Genomic DNA, 18,121 nt, shown 5'->3' on the forward strand with positions numbered 1-18,121 from the left:
ACCATCGTAGATTTTTGTTTAGGGACTTTCTGCCTTCGGTAGACTGATGAAAGCTACCAAATCTTTGTTTGCTTGTTTTATTTCGAAATTCTATGCTAATCTTTGTGTGCTGACTCATTTTCCGTATGTTGGTGCTCAGAAAGGTTTTAGAAATATGGACAATCTGGTTTACTCAGAAAAAGCTGCCCACTAAATGTATGTGATCAATTCCATGTGTCTAAAGAATTATTTTCCATAGATTTAATATTTTCCGAAAGTATTAATTTAGCCCCTATGTGTAGATGAACTTAGTGACGTATTTATGATTGTAGATTTTTCAGTAGGCACTACCTGCTATGGGTTGACCGATGGAAGATATTAAATCATTGTTTGCAGGATTTATTTCGAAATTCTATGCTAATCGTTCGTGAGCTGACTCATTTTCCGTATATTGGTGCTCAGAAACGTGTTAGAATTATGGACAATCAGGTTTACTCAGAAAATGTTGCCCACTAAATGTATGTGATCAATTCCATGTGTCGAAAGAAAGATTTTCGATAGATTCAGTATGTTCTTAAAGTATCAATTTAGCCCCGACGTGTAGATGAACTTAGTGACGTATTTATGATCGTAGATTTTTCTTTAGGCACTACCTGCTATGGGTTCACCGATGGAACATATTAAATCTTTGTTTGCAGGATTTATTTCGAAATTCTATGCTAATCGTTCGTGAGCTGACTCATTTTCCGTATGTTGGTGCTCAGAAAGGTTTTAGAAATATGGACAATCTGGTTTACTCAGAAAAAGCTGCCCACTAAATGTATGTGATCAATTTCATGTGTCGAAAGAAAGATTTTCCATAGATTAAGGAATTTTCCTAAAGTATTAATTTAGCCCCTATGTGTAGATGAACTTAGTGACGTATTTATGATTGTAGATTTTTCAGTAGGCACTACCTGCTATGGGTTGAACGATGGAAGCTATTAAATCTTTGTTTGCTGGTTTTATTTCGAAATTCTATGCTAATCGTTCATGAGCTGACTCATTTTCCGTATATTTGTGCTCAGAAACGTTTTAGAAATATGGACAATCAGGTTTACTCAGAAAATGCTGCCCACTAAATGTATGTGATCAATTCCATGTGTCTAAAGAATTATTTTCCATAGATTTAATATTTTCCGAAAGTATTAATTTAGCCCCTATGTGTAGATGAACTTAGTGACGTATTTATGATTGTAGATTTTTCAGTAGGCACTACCTGCAATGGGTTGACCGATAGACGCTATTAAATCTTTGTTTGCTTGTTTTATTTCGAAATTCTATGCTAATCGTTCGTGAGCTGACTCATTTTCCGTATATTGGTGCTCAGAAACGTTTTAGAATTATGGACAATCAGGTTTACTCAGAAAAAGCTGCCCACTAAATGTATGTGATCAATTCGATGTGTCGAAAGAAATATTTTCGATAGATTCAGTATGTTCTTAAAGTATCAATTTAGCCCCTACGTGTAGATGAACTTAGTGACGTATTTATGATCGTAGATTTTTCTTTAGGCACTACCTGCTATGGGTTGACCGATGGAAGATATTAAATCTTGTTTGCAGGATTTATTTCGAAATTCTATGCTAATCGTTCGTGAGCTGACTCATTTTCCGTATGTTGGTGCTCAGAACGTTTTAGAAATTGGACAATCAGGTTTACTCAGAAAAAGCTGCCACTAAATGTATGTGATCAATTCCATGTGTCGAAAAAAGATTTTCCATAGATTAAGTATTTTCCTAAAGTATTAATTTAGCCCTATCGTGTAGATGACTTAGTGACGTATTTATGATCGTAGATTTTTCGTTTAGGCACTACTGCTATGGGTAACGATGAAGCTATAAATCTTTGTTTGCTGGTTTTATTTCGAAATTCTATGCTAATCGTTCGTGAGCTGACTCATTTTCCGTATGTTGGTGCTCAGAAACGTTTTAGAAATATGGACAATCTGGTTTACTCAGAAAAAGCTGCCCACTAAATGTATGTGATCAATTCCATGTGTCTAAAGAATTATTTTCCATAGATTTAATATTTTCCGAAAGTATTAATTTAGCCCCTATGTGTAGATGAACTTAGTGACGTATTTATGATTGTAGATTTTTCAGTAGGCACTACCTGCTATGGGTTGACCGATGGAAGATATTAAATCATTGTTTGCAGGATTTATTTCGAAATTCTATGCTAATCGTTCGTGAGCTGACTCATTTTCCGTATATTGGTGCTCAGAAACGTTTAGAATTATGGACAATCAGGTTTACTCAGAAAATGTGCCCACTAAATGTATGTGATCAATTCCATGTGTCGAAAGAAAATTTTCGATAGATTCAGTATGTTCTTAAAGTATCAATTTAGCCCCTACGTGTAGATGAACTTAGTGACGTATTTATGATTGTAGATTTTTCTTAGGCACTACCTGCTATGGGTTGACCGATGGAAGATATTAATCATTGTTTGCAGGATTTATTTCGAAATTCTATGCTAATCGTTCGTGAGCTGACTCATTTTCCGTATATTGGTGCTCAGAAACGTTTTAGAAATATGGACAATCAGGTTTACTCAGAAAATGTTGCCCACTAAATGTATGTGATCAATTCCATGTGTCGAAAGAAAGATTTTCGATAGATTCAGTATGTTCTTAAAGTATCAATTTAGCCCCGACGTGTAGATGAACTTAGTGACGTATTTATGATCGTAGATTTTTCTTTAGGCACTACCTGCTATGGGTTCACCGATGGAACATATTAAATCTTTGATTGTAGGATTTATTTCTAAATTCTATGCTAATCGTTCGTGAGCTGACTCATTTTCGTATGTTGGTGCTCATATGGTTTTAGAAATGTGGACAATCGGTTTACTTAGAAAAAGCTACCACTAAATGTATGTGATCAATTCCATGTGTCGAAAGAAAGATTTTCCATAGATTAATATTTTCCAAAGTATTAATTTAGCCCCTATGTGTAGATGAACTTAGTGACGTATTTATGATTGTAGATTTTTCTTAGGCACTACCTGCATGGGTTGACCGATGGAAGATATTAAATCATTGTTTGCAGGATTTATTTCGAAATTCTATGCTAATCGTTCATGAGCTGACTCATTTTCCGTATGTTGGTGCTCAGAAACGTCTTAGAAATATGGACAATCAGGTTTACTCAGAAAATGCTGCCCACTAAATGTATGTGATCAATTCCATGTGTCAAAGAAAATTTTCCATAGATTAATATTTCTAAAGTATTAATTTAGCCCTACGTGTAGATGAACTTAGTGACGTATTTATGATTGTAGATTTTCTTTAGGCACTACCTGCTATGGGTTACCGATGAACTATTAAATCTTTGTTTGCTGTTTTATTTCAAATTCTATGCTAATCGTTCGTGAGCTGACTCATTTTCCGTATATTGGTGCTCAGAAACGTTTTAGAATATGGACAATCAGGTTTACTCAGAAAAAGCTGCCCACTAAATGTATGTGATCAATTCCATGTGTCGAAAGAAAGATTTTCGATAGATTCAGTATGTTCTTAAAGTATCAATTTAGCCCCTACGTGTAGATGAACTTAGTGACGTATTTATGATCGTAGATTTTTCTTTAGGCACTACCTGCTATGGGTTGACCGATGGAAATATTAAATCTTGTTGCAGGATTATTTCTAAATTCTATGCTAATCGTTCGTGAGCTGACTCATTTTCCGTATTTGGTGCTCAGAACGTTTTAGAAATATGGACAATCAGGTTTACTCAGAAAATTGCAACTAAATGTATGTGATCAATTCCATGTGTCGAAAGAAAGATTTTCGATAGATTCAGTATGTTCTTAAAGTATCAATTTAGCCCCGACGTGTAGATGAACTTAGTGACGTATTTATATCGTAGATTTTTCTTTAGGCACTACCTGCTATGGGTTCACCGATGGAACATATTAAATCTTTGTTTGCAGGATTTATTTCGAAATTCTATGCTAATCGTTCGTGAGCTGACTCATTTTCCGTATGTTGGTGCTCAGAAATGTTTTAGAAATATGGACAATCGGTTTACTCAGAAAAGCTGCCCACTAAATGTATGTGATCAATTCCACGTGTCACAAAAAGATTTTCCATAGATTAAGTATTTTCCTAAAGTATTAATTTAGCCCTTTCGTGTTAATAGACTTTGTGACGTATTTACCATCGTAGATTTTTGTTTAGGGACTTCTGCCTTCGGTAGACTGATGAAAGCTACAAATCTTTGTTTGCTTGTTTTATTTCGAAATTCTATGCTAATCTTTTGTGTGCTGACTCATTTTCCGTATGTTGGTGCTCAGAAAGGTTTTAGAAATATGGACAATCTGGTTTACTCAGAAAAAGCTGCCCACTAAATGTATGTGATCAATTCCATGTGTCTAAAGAATTATTTTCCATAGATTTAATATTTTCCGAAAGTATTAATTTAGCCCCTATGTGTAGATGAACTTAGTGACGTATTTATGATTGTAGATTTTTCAGTAGGCACTACCTGCTATGGGTTGACCGATGGAAGATATTAAATCATTGTTTGCAGGATTTATTTCGAAATTCTATGCTAATCGTTCGTGAGCTGACTCATTTTCCGTATATTGGTGCTCAGAAACGTTTTAGAATTATGGACAATCAGGTTTACTCAGAAAATGTTGCCCACTAAATGTATGTGATCAATTCCATGTGTCGAAAGAAAGATTTTCGATAGATTCAGTATGTTCTTAAAGTATCAATTTAGCCCCGACGTGTAGATGAACTTAGTGACGTATTTATGATCGTAGATTTTTCTTTAGGCACTACCTGCTATGGGTTCACCGATGGAACATATTAAATCTTTGTTTGCAGGATTTATTTCGAAATTCTATGCTAATCGTTCGTGAGCTGACTCATTTTCCGTATGTTGGTGCTCAGAAAGGTTTTAGAAATATGGACAATCTGGTTTACTCAGAAAAACCTGCCCACTAAATGTATGTGATCAATTTCATGTGTCGAAAGAAAGATTTTCCATAGATTAAGGAATTTTCCTAAAGTATTAATTTAGCCCCTATGTGTAGATGAACTTAGTGACGTATTTATGATTGTAGATTTTTCAGTAGGCACTACCTGCTATGGGTTGAACGATGGAAGCTATTAAATCTTTGTTTGCTGGTTTTATTTCGAAATTCTATGCTAATCGTTCATGAGCTGACTCATTTTCCGTATATTTGTGCTCAGAAACGTTTTAGAAATATGGACAATCAGGTTTACTCAGAAAATGCTGCCCACTAAATGTATGTGATCAATTCCATGTGTCTAAAGAATTATTTTCCATAGATTTAATATTTTCCGAAAGTATTAATTTAGCCCCTATGTGTAGATGAACTTAGTGACGTATTTATGATTGTAGATTTTTCAGTAGGCACTACCTGCAATGGGTTGACCGATAGACGCTATTAAATCTTGGTTTGCTTGTTTTATTTCGAAATTCTATGCTAATCGTTAGTGAGTTGACTCATTTTTCGTATGTTGGTGCTCAGAAACGTTTTAGAAATATGGACAATCAGGTTTACTCAGAAAATGCTGCCCACTAAATGTATGTGATCAATTCCATGTGTCTAAAGAATTATTTTCCATAGATTTAATATTTTCCGAAAGTATTAATTTAGCCCCTATGTGTAGATGAACTTAGTGACGTATTTATGATTGTAGATTTTTCAGTAGGCACTACCTGCAATGGGTTGACCGATGGAAGCTATTAAATCTTTGTTTGCTTGTTTTATTTCGAAATTCTATGCTAATCGTTAGTGAGTTGACTCATTTTTCGTATGTTGGTGCTCAGAAACGTTTTAGAAATATGGACAATCAGGTTTACTCAGAAAATGTTGCCCACTAAATGTATGTGATCAATTCCATGTGTCGAAAGAAAGATTTTCGATAGATTCAGTATGTTCTTAAAGTATCAATTTAGCCCCGACGTGTAGATGAACTTAGTGACGTATTTATGATCGTAGATTTTTCTTTAGGCACTACCTGCTATGGGTTCACCGATGGAACATATTAAATCTTTGATTGTAGGATTTATTTCTAAATTCTATGCTAATCGTTCGTGAGCTGACTCATTTTGCGTATGTTGGTGCTCATTATCGTTTTAGAAATGTGGACAATCAGGTTTACTTAGAAAAAGCTACCAACTAAATGTATGTGATCAATTCCATGTGTCGAAAGAATTATTTTCCATAGATTTAATATTTTCCGAAAGTATTAATTTAGCCCCTATGTGTAGATGAACTTAGTGACGTATTTATGATCGTAGATTTTTCTTTAGGCACTACCTGCAATGGGTTGACCGATGGAAGATATTAAATCATTGTTTGCAGGATTTATTTCGAAATTCTATGCTAATCGTTCGTGAGCTGACTCATTTTCCGTATGTTGGTGCTCAGAAAGGTTTTAGAAATATGGACAATTTGGTTTACTCAGAAAAAGCTGCCCACTAAATGTATGTGATAAATTTCATGTGTCGAAAGAAAGATTTTCCATTGATTAAGGAATTTTCCTAAAGTATTAATTTAGCCCCTATGTGTAGATGAACTTAGTGACGTATTTATGATTGTAGATTTTTCAGTAGGCACTACCTGCTATGGGTTGAACGATGGAAGCTATTAAATCTTTGTTTGCTGGTTTTATTTCGAAATTCTATGCTAATCGTTCATGAGCTGACTCATTTTCCGTATATTTGTGCTCAGAAACGTTTTAGAAATATGGACAATCAGGTTTACTCAGAAAATGCTGCCCACTAAATGTATGTGATCAATTCCATGTGTCTAAAGAATTATTTTCCATAGATTTAATATTTTCCGAAAGTATTAATTTAGCCCCTATGTGTAGATGAACTTAGTGGCGTATTTATGATTGTAGATTTTTCAGTAGGCACTACCTGCTATGGGTTCACCGATGGAAGATATTAAATCATTGTTTGCAGGATATATTTCTAAATTCTATGCTAATCGTTCGTGAGCTGACTCATTTTGCGTATGTTGGTGCTCATTATCGTTTTAGAAATGTGGACAATCAGGTTTACTTAGAAAAAGCTACCAACTAAATGTATGTGATCAATTCCATGTGTCGAAAGAATTATTTTCCATAGATTTAATATTTTCCGAAAGTATTAATTTAGCCCCTATGTGTAGATGAACTTAGTGACGTATTTATGATTGTAGATTTTTCAGTAGGCACTACCTGCTATGGGTTCACCGATGGAATATATTAAATCTTTGTTTGCAGGATTTATTTCGAAATTCTATGCTAATCGTTCGTGAGCTGACTCATTTTCCGTATGTTGGTGCTCAGAAAGGTTTTAGAAATATGGACAATTTGGTTTACTCAGAAAAAGCTGCCCACTAAATGTATGTGATAAATTTCATGTGTCGAAAGAAAGATTTTCCATTGATTAAGGAATTTTCCTAAAGTATTAATTTAGCCCCTATGTGTAGATGAACTTAGTGACGTATTTATGATTGTAGATTTTTCAGTAGGCACTACCTGCTATGGGTTGAACGATGGAAGCTATTAAATCTTTGTTTGCTGGTTTTATTTCGAAATTCTATGCTAATCGTTCATGAGCTGACTCATTTTCCGTATATTTGTGCTCAGAAACGTTTTAGAAATATGGACAATCAGGTTTACTCAGAAAATGCTGCCCACTAAATGTATGTGATCAATTCCATGTGTCTAAAGAATTATTTTCCATAGATTTAATATTTTCCGAAAGTATTAATTTAGCCCCTATGTGTAGATGAACTTAGTGGCGTATTTATGATCGTAGATTTTTTTTAGGCACTACCTGCAATGGGTTGACCGATAGACGCTATTAAATCTTTGTTTGCTTGTTTTATTTCGAAATTCTATGCTAATCGTTAGTGAGCTGACTCATTTTCCGTATGCTGGTGCTCAGAAATGTTTTAGAAATATGGACAATCAGGTTTACTCAGAAAATGTTGCCCACTAAATGTATGTGATCAATTCCATGTGTCGAAAGAAAGATTTTCGATAGATTCAGTATGTTCTTAAAGTATTAATTTAGCCCCTATGTGTAGATGAACTTAGTGACGTATTTATGATTGTAGATTTTTCAGTAGGCACTACCTGCTATGGGTTCACCGATGGAACATATTAAATCTTTGTTTGCAGGATTTATTTCGAAATTCTATGCTAATCGTTCGTGAGCTGACTCATTTTCCGTATGTTGGTGCTCAGAAAGGTTTTAGAAATATGGACAATTTGGTTTACTCAGAAAAAGCTGCCCACTAAATGTATGTGATAAATTTCATGTGTCGAAAGAAAGATTTTCCATTGATTAAGGAATTTTCCTAAAGTATTAATTTAGCCCCTATGTGTAGATGAACTTAGTGACGTATTTATGATTGTAGATTTTTCAGTAGGCACTACCTGCTATGGGTTGAACGATGGAAGCTATTAAATCTTTGTTTGCTGGTTTTATTTCGAAATTCTATGCTAATCGTTCATGAGCTGACTCATTTTCCGTATATTTGTGCTCAGAAACGTTTTAGAAATATGGACAATCAGGTTTACTCAGAAAATGCTGCCCACTAAATGTATGTGATCAATTCCATGTGTCTAAAGAATTATTTTCCATAGATTTAATATTTTCCGAAAGTATTAATTTAGCCCCTATGTGTAGATGAACTTAGTGGCGTATTTATGATTGTAGATTTTTCAGTAGGCACTACCTGCTATGGGTTCACCGATGGAAGATATTAAATCATTGTTTGCAGGATATATTTCTAAATTCTATGCTAATCGTTCGTGAGCTGACTCATTTTGCGTATGTTGGTGCTCATTATCGTTTTAGAAATGTGGACAATCAGGTTTACTTAGAAAAAGCTACCAACTAAATGTATGTGATCAATTCCATGTGTCGAAAGAATTATTTTCCATAGATTTAATATTTTCCGAAAGTATTAATTTAGCCCCTATGTGTAGATGAACTTAGTGACGTATTTATGATTGTAGATTTTTCAGTAGGCACTACCTGCTATGGGTTCACCGATGGAACATATTAAATCTTTGTTTGCAGGATTTATTTCGAAATTCTATGCTAATCGTTCGTGAGCTGACTCATTTTCCGTATGTTGGTGCTCAGAAAGGTTTTAGAAATATGGACAATTTGGTTTACTCAGAAAAAGCTGCCCACTAAATGTATGTGATAAATTTCATGTGTCGAAAGAAAGATTTTCCATTGATTAAGGAATTTTCCTAAAGTATTAATTTAGCCCCTATGTGTAGATGAACTTAGTGACGTATTTATGATTGTAGATTTTTCAGTAGGCACTACCTGCTATGGGTTGAACGATGGAAGCTATTAAATCTTTGTTTGCTGGTTTTATTTCGAAATTCTATGCTAATCGTTCATGAGCTGACTCATTTTCCGTATATTTGTGCTCAGAAACGTTTTAGAAATATGGACAATCAGGTTTACTCAGAAAATGCTGCCCACTAAATGTATGTGATCAATTCCATGTGTCTAAAGAATTATTTTCCATAGATTTAATATTTTCCGAAAGTATTAATTTAGCCCCTATGTGTAGATGAACTTAGTGGCGTATTTATGATCGTAGATTTTTCTTTAGGCACTACCTGCAATGGGTTGACCGATGGAAGATATTAAATCATTGTTTGCAGGATTTATTTCGAAATTCTATGCTAATCGTTCATGAGCTGACTCATTTTCCGTATATTTGTGCTCAGAAACGTTTTAGAAATATGGACAATCAGGTTTACTCAGAAAATGCTGCCCACCAAATGTATGTGATCAATTCCATGTGTCTAAAGAATTATTTTCCATAGATTTAATATTTTCCGAAAGTATTAATTTAGCCCCTATGTGTAGATGAACTTAGTGACGTATTTATGATTGTAGATTTTTCAGTAGGCACTACCTGCTATGGGTTCACCGATGGAACATATTAAATCTTTGTTTGCAGGATTTATTTCTAAATTCTATGCCAATCGTTCATGAGCTGACTCATTTTCCGTATATTTGTGCTCAGAAACGTTTTAGAAATATGGACAATCAGGTTTACTCAGAAAATGCTGCCCACTAAATGTATGTGATCAATTCCATGTGTCGAAAGAAAGATTTTCGATAGATTCAGTATGTTCTTAAAGTTTCAATTTAGCCCCTACGTGTAGATGAACTTAGTGACGTATTTATGATCGTAGATTTTTTTTAGGCACTACCTGCAATGGGTTGACCGATAGACGCTATTAAATCTTTGTTTGCTTGTTTTATTTCGAAATTCTATGCTAATCGTTAGTGAGCTGACTCATTTTCCGTATGCTGGTGCTCAGAAATGTTTTAGAAATATGGACAATTCGGTTTACTCAGAAAATGCTGCCCACTAAATGCATGTGATCAATTCCACGTGTCACAAAAAAGATTTTCCATAGATTAAGTATTTTCCTAAAGTATTAATTTAGCCCTTTCGTGTTAATAGACTTTGTGACGTATTTACGATCGTAGATTTTTCAGTAGGCACTACCTGCTATGGGTTGAACGATGGAAGCTATTAAATCTTTGATTGTAGGATTTATTTCGAAATTCTATGCTAATCGTTCATGAGCTGACTCATTTTCCGTATGGTGGTGCTCATTATCGTTTTAGAAATGTGGACAATCAGGTTTACTCAGAAAATACTGCCCACTAAATGTATGTGATCAATTCCATGTGTCGAAAGAAAGATTTTCGATAGATTCAGTATGTTCTTAAAGTATCAATTTAGCCCCTACGTGTAGATGAACTTAGTGACGTATTTATGATCGTAGATTTTTTTTAGGCACTACCTGCAATGGATTGACCGATAGACGCTATTAAATCTTTGTTTGCTTGTTTTATTTCGAAATTCTATGCTAATCGTTAGTGAGTTGACTCATTTTTCGTATGTTGGTGCTCAGAAACGTTTTAGAAATATGGACAATCAGGTTTACTCAGAAAATACTGCCCACTAAATGTATGTGATCAATTCGATGTGTCGAAAGAAATATTTTCGATAGATTTAGTATTTTCCTAAAGTACTAATTTAGCCCCTACGTGTAGATGTACTTAGTGACGAATGTATGACCGTAGATTTTTGTTTAGGCACTTTCTGCCTTAGGGAAACCGATGAAAGCTACCAAATCTTTGTTTGCTTGTTTTATTTCGAAATTCTATGCTAATCGTTCGAGAGCTGTCTCATTTTCCGTATGTTGGTGCTCAGAAACGTCTTAGAAATATGGACAATCAGGTTTACTCAGAAAATGCTGCCCACTAAATGTATGTGATCAATTCCATGTGTCGCAAGAAAGATTTTCCATAGATTCAGTATGTTCTTAAAGTATCAATTTAGCCCCTACGTGTAGATGAACTTAGTGACGTATTTATGATCGTAGATTTTTCTTTAGGCACTACCTGCTATGGGTTCCCCGATGGAACATATTAAATCTTTGATTGTAGGATTTATTTCTAAATTCTATGCTAATCGTTCGTGAGCTGACTCATTTTGCGTATGTTGGTGCTCATTATCGTTTTAGAAATGTGGACAATCAGGTTTACTTAGAAAAAGCTACCAACTAAATGTATGTGATCAATTCCATGTGTCGAAAGAATTATTTTCCATAGATTTAATATTTTCCGAAAGTATTAATTTAGCCCCTATGTGTAGATGAACTTAGTGACGTATTTATGATTGTAGATTTTTCAGTAGGCACTACCTGCTATGGGTTCACCGATGGAACATATTAAATCTTTGTTTGCAGGATTTATTTCGAAATTCTATGCTAATCGTTCGTGAGCTGACTCATTTTCCGTATGTTGGTGCTCAGAAAGGTTTTAGAAATATGGACAATTTGGTTTACTCAGAAAAAGCTGCCCACTAAATGTATGTGATAAATTTCATGTGTCGAAAGAAAGATTTTCCATTGATTAAGGAATTTTCCTAAAGTATTAATTTAGCCCCTATGTGTAGATGAACTTAGTGACGTATTTATGATTGTAGATTTTTCAGTAGGCACTACCTGCTATGGGTTGAACGATGGAAGCTATTAAATCTTTGTTTGCTGGTTTTATTTCGAAATTCTATGCTAATCGTTCATGAGCTGACTCATTTTCCGTATATTTGTGCTCAGAAACGTTTTAGAAATATGGACAATCAGGTTTACTCAGAAAATGCTGCCCACTAAATGTATGTGATCAATTCCATGTGTCTAAAGAATTATTTTCCATAGATTTAATATTTTCCGAAAGTATTAATTTAGCCCCTATGTGTAGATGAACTTAGTGGCGTATTTATGATTGTAGATTTTTCAGTAGGCACTACCTGCTATGGGTTCACCGATGGAAGATATTAAATCATTGTTTGCAGGATATATTTCTAAATTCTATGCTAATCGTTCGTGAGCTGACTCATTTTGCGTATGTTGGTGCTCATTATCGTTTTAGAAATGTGGACAATCAGGTTTACTTAGAAAAAGCTACCAACTAAATGTATGTGATCAATTCCATGTGTCGAAAGAATTATTTTCCATAGATTTAATATTTTCCGAAAGTATTAATTTAGCCCCTATGTGTAGATGAACTTAGTGACGTATTTATGATTGTAGATTTTTCAGTAGGCACTACCTGCTATGGGTTCACCGATGGAACATATTAAATCTTTGTTTGCAGGATTTATTTCGAAATTCTATGCTAATCGTTCGTGAGCTGACTCATTTTCCGTATGTTGGTGCTCAGAAAGGTTTTAGAAATATGGACAATTTGGTTTACTCAGAAAAAGCTGCCCACTAAATGTATGTGATAAATTTCATGTGTCGAAAGAAAGATTTTCCATTGATTAAGGAATTTTCCTAAAGTATTAATTTAGCCCCTATGTGTAGATGAACTTAGTGACGTATTTATGATTGTAGATTTTTCAGTAGGCACTACCTGCTATGGGTTGAACGATGGAAGCTATTAAATCTTTGTTTGCTGGTTTTATTTCGAAATTCTATGCTAATCGTTCATGAGCTGACTCATTTTCCGTATATTTGTGCTCAGAAACGTTTTAGAAATATGGACAATCAGGTTTACTCAGAAAATGCTGCCCACTAAATGTATGTGATCAATTCCATGTGTCTAAAGAATTATTTTCCATAGATTTAATATTTTCCGAAAGTATTAATTTAGCCCCTATGTGTAGATGAACTTAGTGGCGTATTTATGATTGTAGATTTTTCAGTAGGCACTACCTGCTATGGGTTCACCGATGGAAGATATTAAATCATTGTTTGCAGGATATATTTCGAAATTCTATGCTAATCGTTCGTGAGCTGACTCATTTTCCGTATATTGGTGCTCAGAAACGTTTTAGAAATATGGACAATCAGGTTTACTCAGAAAATGTTGCCCACTAAATGTATGTGATCAATTCCATGTGTCGAAAGAAAGATTTTCGATAGATTCAGTATGTTCTTAAAGTATCAATTTAGCCCCGACGTGTAGATGAACTTAGTGACGTATTTATGATCGTAGATTTTTCTTTAGGCACTACCTGCAATGGGTTGACCGATGGAAGATATTAAATCATTGTTTGCAGGATATATTTCGAAATTCTATGCTAATCGTTCATGAGCTGACTCATTTTCCGTATATTTGTGCTCAGAAACGTTTTAGAAATATGGACAATCAGGTTTACTCAGAAAATGCTGCCCACCAAATGTATGTGATCAATTCCATGTGTCTAAAGAATTATTTTCCATAGATTTAATATTTTCCGAAAGTATTAATTTAGCCCCTATGTGTAGATGAACTTAGTGACGTATTTATGATTGTAGATTTTTCAGTAGGCACTACCTGCTATGGGTTCACCGATGGAACATATTAAATCTTTGTTTGCAGGATTTATTTCTAAATTCTATGCCAATCGTTCATGAGCTGACTCATTTTCCGTATATTTGTGCTCAGAAACGTTTTAGAAATATGGACAATCAGGTTTACTCAGAAAATACTGCCCACTAAATGTATGTGATCAATTCCATGTGTCGAAAGAAAGATTTTCGATAGATTCAGTATGTTCTTAAAGTATCAATTTAGCCCCTACGTGTAGATGAACTTAGTGACGTATTTATGATCGTAGATTTTTTTTAGGCACTACCTGCAATGGGTTGACCGATAGACGCTATTAAATCTTTGTTTGCTTGTTTTATTTCGAAATTCTATGCTAATCGTTAGTGAGCTGACTCATTTTCCGTATGCTGGTGCTCAGAAATGTTTTAGAAATATGGACAATTCGGTTTACTCAGAAAATGCTGCCCACTAAATGCATGTGATCAATTCCACGTGTCACAAAAAAGATTTTCCATAGATTAAGTATTTTCCTAAAGTATTAATTTAGCCCTTTCGTGTTAATAGACTTTGTGACGTATTTACGATCGTAGATTTTTCAGTAGGCACTACCTGCTATGGGTTGAACGATGGAAGCTATTAAATCTTTGATTGTAGGATTTATTTCGAAATTCTATGCTAATCGTTCATGAGCTGACTCATTTTCCGTATGGTGGTGCTCATTATCGTTTTAGAAATGTGGACAATCAGGTTTACTCAGAAAATACTGCCCACTAAATGTATGTGATCAATTCCATGTGTCGAAAGAAAGATTTTCGATAGATTCAGTATGTTCTTAAAGTATCAATTTAGCCCCTACGTGTAGATGAACTTAGTGACGTATTTATGATCGTAGATTTTTTTTAGGCACTACCTGCAATGGATTGACCGATAGACGCTATTAAATCTTTGTTTGCTTGTTTTATTTCGAAATTCTATGCTAATCGTTAGTGAGTTGACTCATTTTTCGTATGTTGGTGCTCAGAAACGTTTTAGAAATATGGACAATCAGGTTTACTCAGAAAATACTGCCCACTAAATGTATGTGATCAATTCGATGTGTCGAAAGAAATATTTTCGATAGATTTAGTATTTTCCTAAAGTACTAATTTAGCCCCTACGTGTAGATGTACTTAGTGACGAATGTATGACCGTAGATTTTTGTTTAGGCACTTTCTGCCTTAGGGAAACCGATGAAAGCTACCAAATCTTTGTTTGCTTGTTTTATTTCGAAATTCTATGCTAATCGTTCGAGAGCTGTCTCATTTTCCGTATGTTGGTGCTCAGAAACGTCTTAGAAATATGGACAATCAGGTTTACTCAGAAAATGCTGCCCACTAAATGTATGTGATCAATTCCATGTGTCGCAAGAAAGATTTTCCATAGATTCAGTATGTTCTTAAAGTATCAATTTAGCCCCTACGTGTAGATGAACTTAGTGACGTATTTATGATCGTAGATTTTTCTTTAGGCACTACCTGCTATGGGTTCCCCGATGGAACATATTAAATCTTTGATTGTAGGATTTATTTCTAAATTCTATGCTAATCGTTCGTGAGCTGACTCATTTTGCGTATGTTGGTGCTCATTATCGTTTTAGAAATGTGGACAATCAGGTTTACTTAGAAAAAGCTACCAACTAAATGTATGTGATCAATTCCATGTGTCGAAAGAATTATTTTCCATAGATTTAATATTTTCCGAAAGTATTAATTTAGCCCCTATGTGTAGATGAACTTAGTGACGTATTTATGATTGTAGATTTTTCAGTAGGCACTACCTGCTATGGGTTCACCGATGGAACATATTAAATCTTTGTTTGCAGGATTTATTTCGAAATTCTATGCTAATCGTTCGTGAGCTGACTCATTTTCCGTATGTTGGTGCTCAGAAAGGTTTTAGAAATATGGACAATTTGGTTTACTCAGAAAAAGCTGCCCACTAAATATATGTGATAAATTTCATGTGTCGAAAGAAAGATTTTCCATTGATTAAGGAATTTTCCTAAAGTATTAATTTAGCCCCTATGTGTAGATGAACTTAGTGACGTATTTATGATTGTAGATTTTTCAGTAGGCACTACCTGCTATGGGTTGAACGATGGAAGCTATTAAATCTTTGTTTGCTGGTTTTATTTCGAAATTCTATGCTAATCGTTCGTGAGCTGACTCATTTTGCGTATGTTGGTGCTCATTATCGTTTTAGAAATGTGGACAATCAGGTTTACTTAGAAAATGCTGCCCACTAAATGTATGTGATCAATTCCATGTGTCGAAAGAATTATTTTCCATAGATTTAATATTTTCCGAAAGTATTAATTTAGCCCCTATGTGTAGATGAACTTAGTGACGTATTTATGATTGTAGATTTTTCAGTAGGCACTACCTGCTATGGGTTCACCGATGGAACATATTAAATCTTTGTTTGCAGGATTTATTTCGAAATTCTATGCTAATCGTTCGTGAGCTGACTCATTTTCCGTATGTTGGTGCTCAGAAAGGTTTTAGAAATATGGACAATTTGGTTTACTCAGAAAAAGCTGCCCACTAAATATATGTGATAAATTTCATGTGTCGAAAGAAAGATTTTCCATTGATTAAGGAATTTTCCTAAAGTATTAATTTAGCCCCTATGTGTAGATGAACTTAGTGACGTATTTATGATTGTAGATTTTTCAGTAGGCACTACCTGCTATGGGTTGAACGATGGAAGCTATTAAATCTTTGTTTGCTGGTTTTATTTCGAAATTCTATGCTAATCGTTCATGAGCTGACTCATTTTCCGTATATTTGTGCTCAGAAACGTTTTAGAAATATGGACAATCAGGTTTACTCAGAAAATGCTGCCCACTAAATGTATGTGATCAATTCCATGTGTCTAAAGAATTATTTTCCATAGATTTAATATTTTCCGAAAGTATTAATTTAGCCCCTATGTGTAGATGAACTTAGTGGCGTATTTATGATTGTAGATTTTTCAGTAGGCACTACCTGCTATGGGTTCACCGATGGAAGATATTAAATCATTGTTTGCAGGATATATTTCGAAATTCTATGCTAATCGTTCGTGAGCTGACTCATTTTCCGTATATTGGTGCTCAGAAACGTTTTAGAAATATGGACAATCAGGTTTACTCAGAAAATGTTGCCCACTAAATGTATGTGATCAATTCCATGTGTCGAAAGAAAGATTTTCGATAGATTCAGTATGTTCTTAAAGTATCAATTTAGCCCCGACGTGTAGATGAACTTAGTGACGTATTTATGATCGTAGATTTTTCTTTAGGCACTACCTGCTATGGGTTCACCGATGGAACATATTAAATCTTTGATTGTAGGATTTATTTCTAAATTCTATGCTAATCGTTCGTGAGCTGACTCATTTTGCGTATGTTGGTGCTCATTATCGTTTTAGAAATGTGGACAATCAGGTTTACTTAGAAAAAGCTACCAACTAAATGTATGTGATCAATTCCATGTGTCGAAAGAAAGATTTTCGATAGATTCAGTATGTTCTTAAAGTATCAATTTAGCCCCTACGTGTAGATGAACTTAGTGACGTATTTATGATCGTAGATTTTTTTTAGGCACTACATGCAATGGGTTGACCGATAGACGCTATTAAATCTTTGTTTGCTTGTTTTATTTCGAAATTCTATGCTAATCGTTAGTGAGCTGACTCATTTTCCGTATGCTGGTGCTCAGAAATGTTTTAGAAATATGGACAATTCGGTTTACTCAGAAAATGCTGCCCACTAAATGCATGTGATCAATTCCACGTGTCACAAAAAAGATTTTCCATAGATTAAGTATTTTCCTAAAGTATTAATTTAGCCCTTTCGTGTTAATAGACTTTGTGACGTATTTACGATCGTAGATTTTTCAGTAGGCACTACCTGCTATGGGTTGAACGATGGAAGCTATTAAATCTTTGATTGTAGGATTTATTTCGAAATTCTATGCTAATCGTTCATGAGCTGACTCATTTTCCGTATGTTGGTGCTCATTATCGTTTTAGAAATGTGGACAATCAGGTTTACTCAGAAAATACTGCCCACTAAATGTATGTGATCAATTCCATGTGTCGAAAGAAAGATTTTCGATAGATTCAGTATGTTCTTAAAGTATCAATTTAGCCCCTACGTGTAGATGAACTTAGTGACGTATTTATGATCGTAGATTTTTTTTAGGCACTACCTGCAATGGGTTGACCGATAG

The 18,121-nt window shown here is 34.5% G+C and overlaps 2 protein-coding genes across 4 annotated transcripts in view; one reads left to right on the plus strand and one right to left on the minus strand.

The window, feature by feature from the left end:
- The window catches only part of LOC107981926, a 457,580-nt gene that overhangs the window by 277,068 nt on the left and 162,391 nt on the right, over positions 1 to 18,121 (plus strand). The gene's annotated exons all lie outside the window — the stretch shown is intronic.
- LOC107981322 overlaps positions 1 to 18,121 on the minus strand; it is a 526,190-nt gene that overhangs the window by 192,798 nt on the left and 315,271 nt on the right. The gene's annotated exons all lie outside the window — the stretch shown is intronic.

Source organism: Nasonia vitripennis (assembly GCF_009193385.2).
Source record: "Nasonia vitripennis strain AsymCx chromosome 1 unlocalized genomic scaffold, Nvit_psr_1.1 chr1_random0003, whole genome shotgun sequence".
Lineage (NCBI taxonomy): Eukaryota > Metazoa > Arthropoda > Insecta > Hymenoptera > Pteromalidae > Nasonia > Nasonia vitripennis.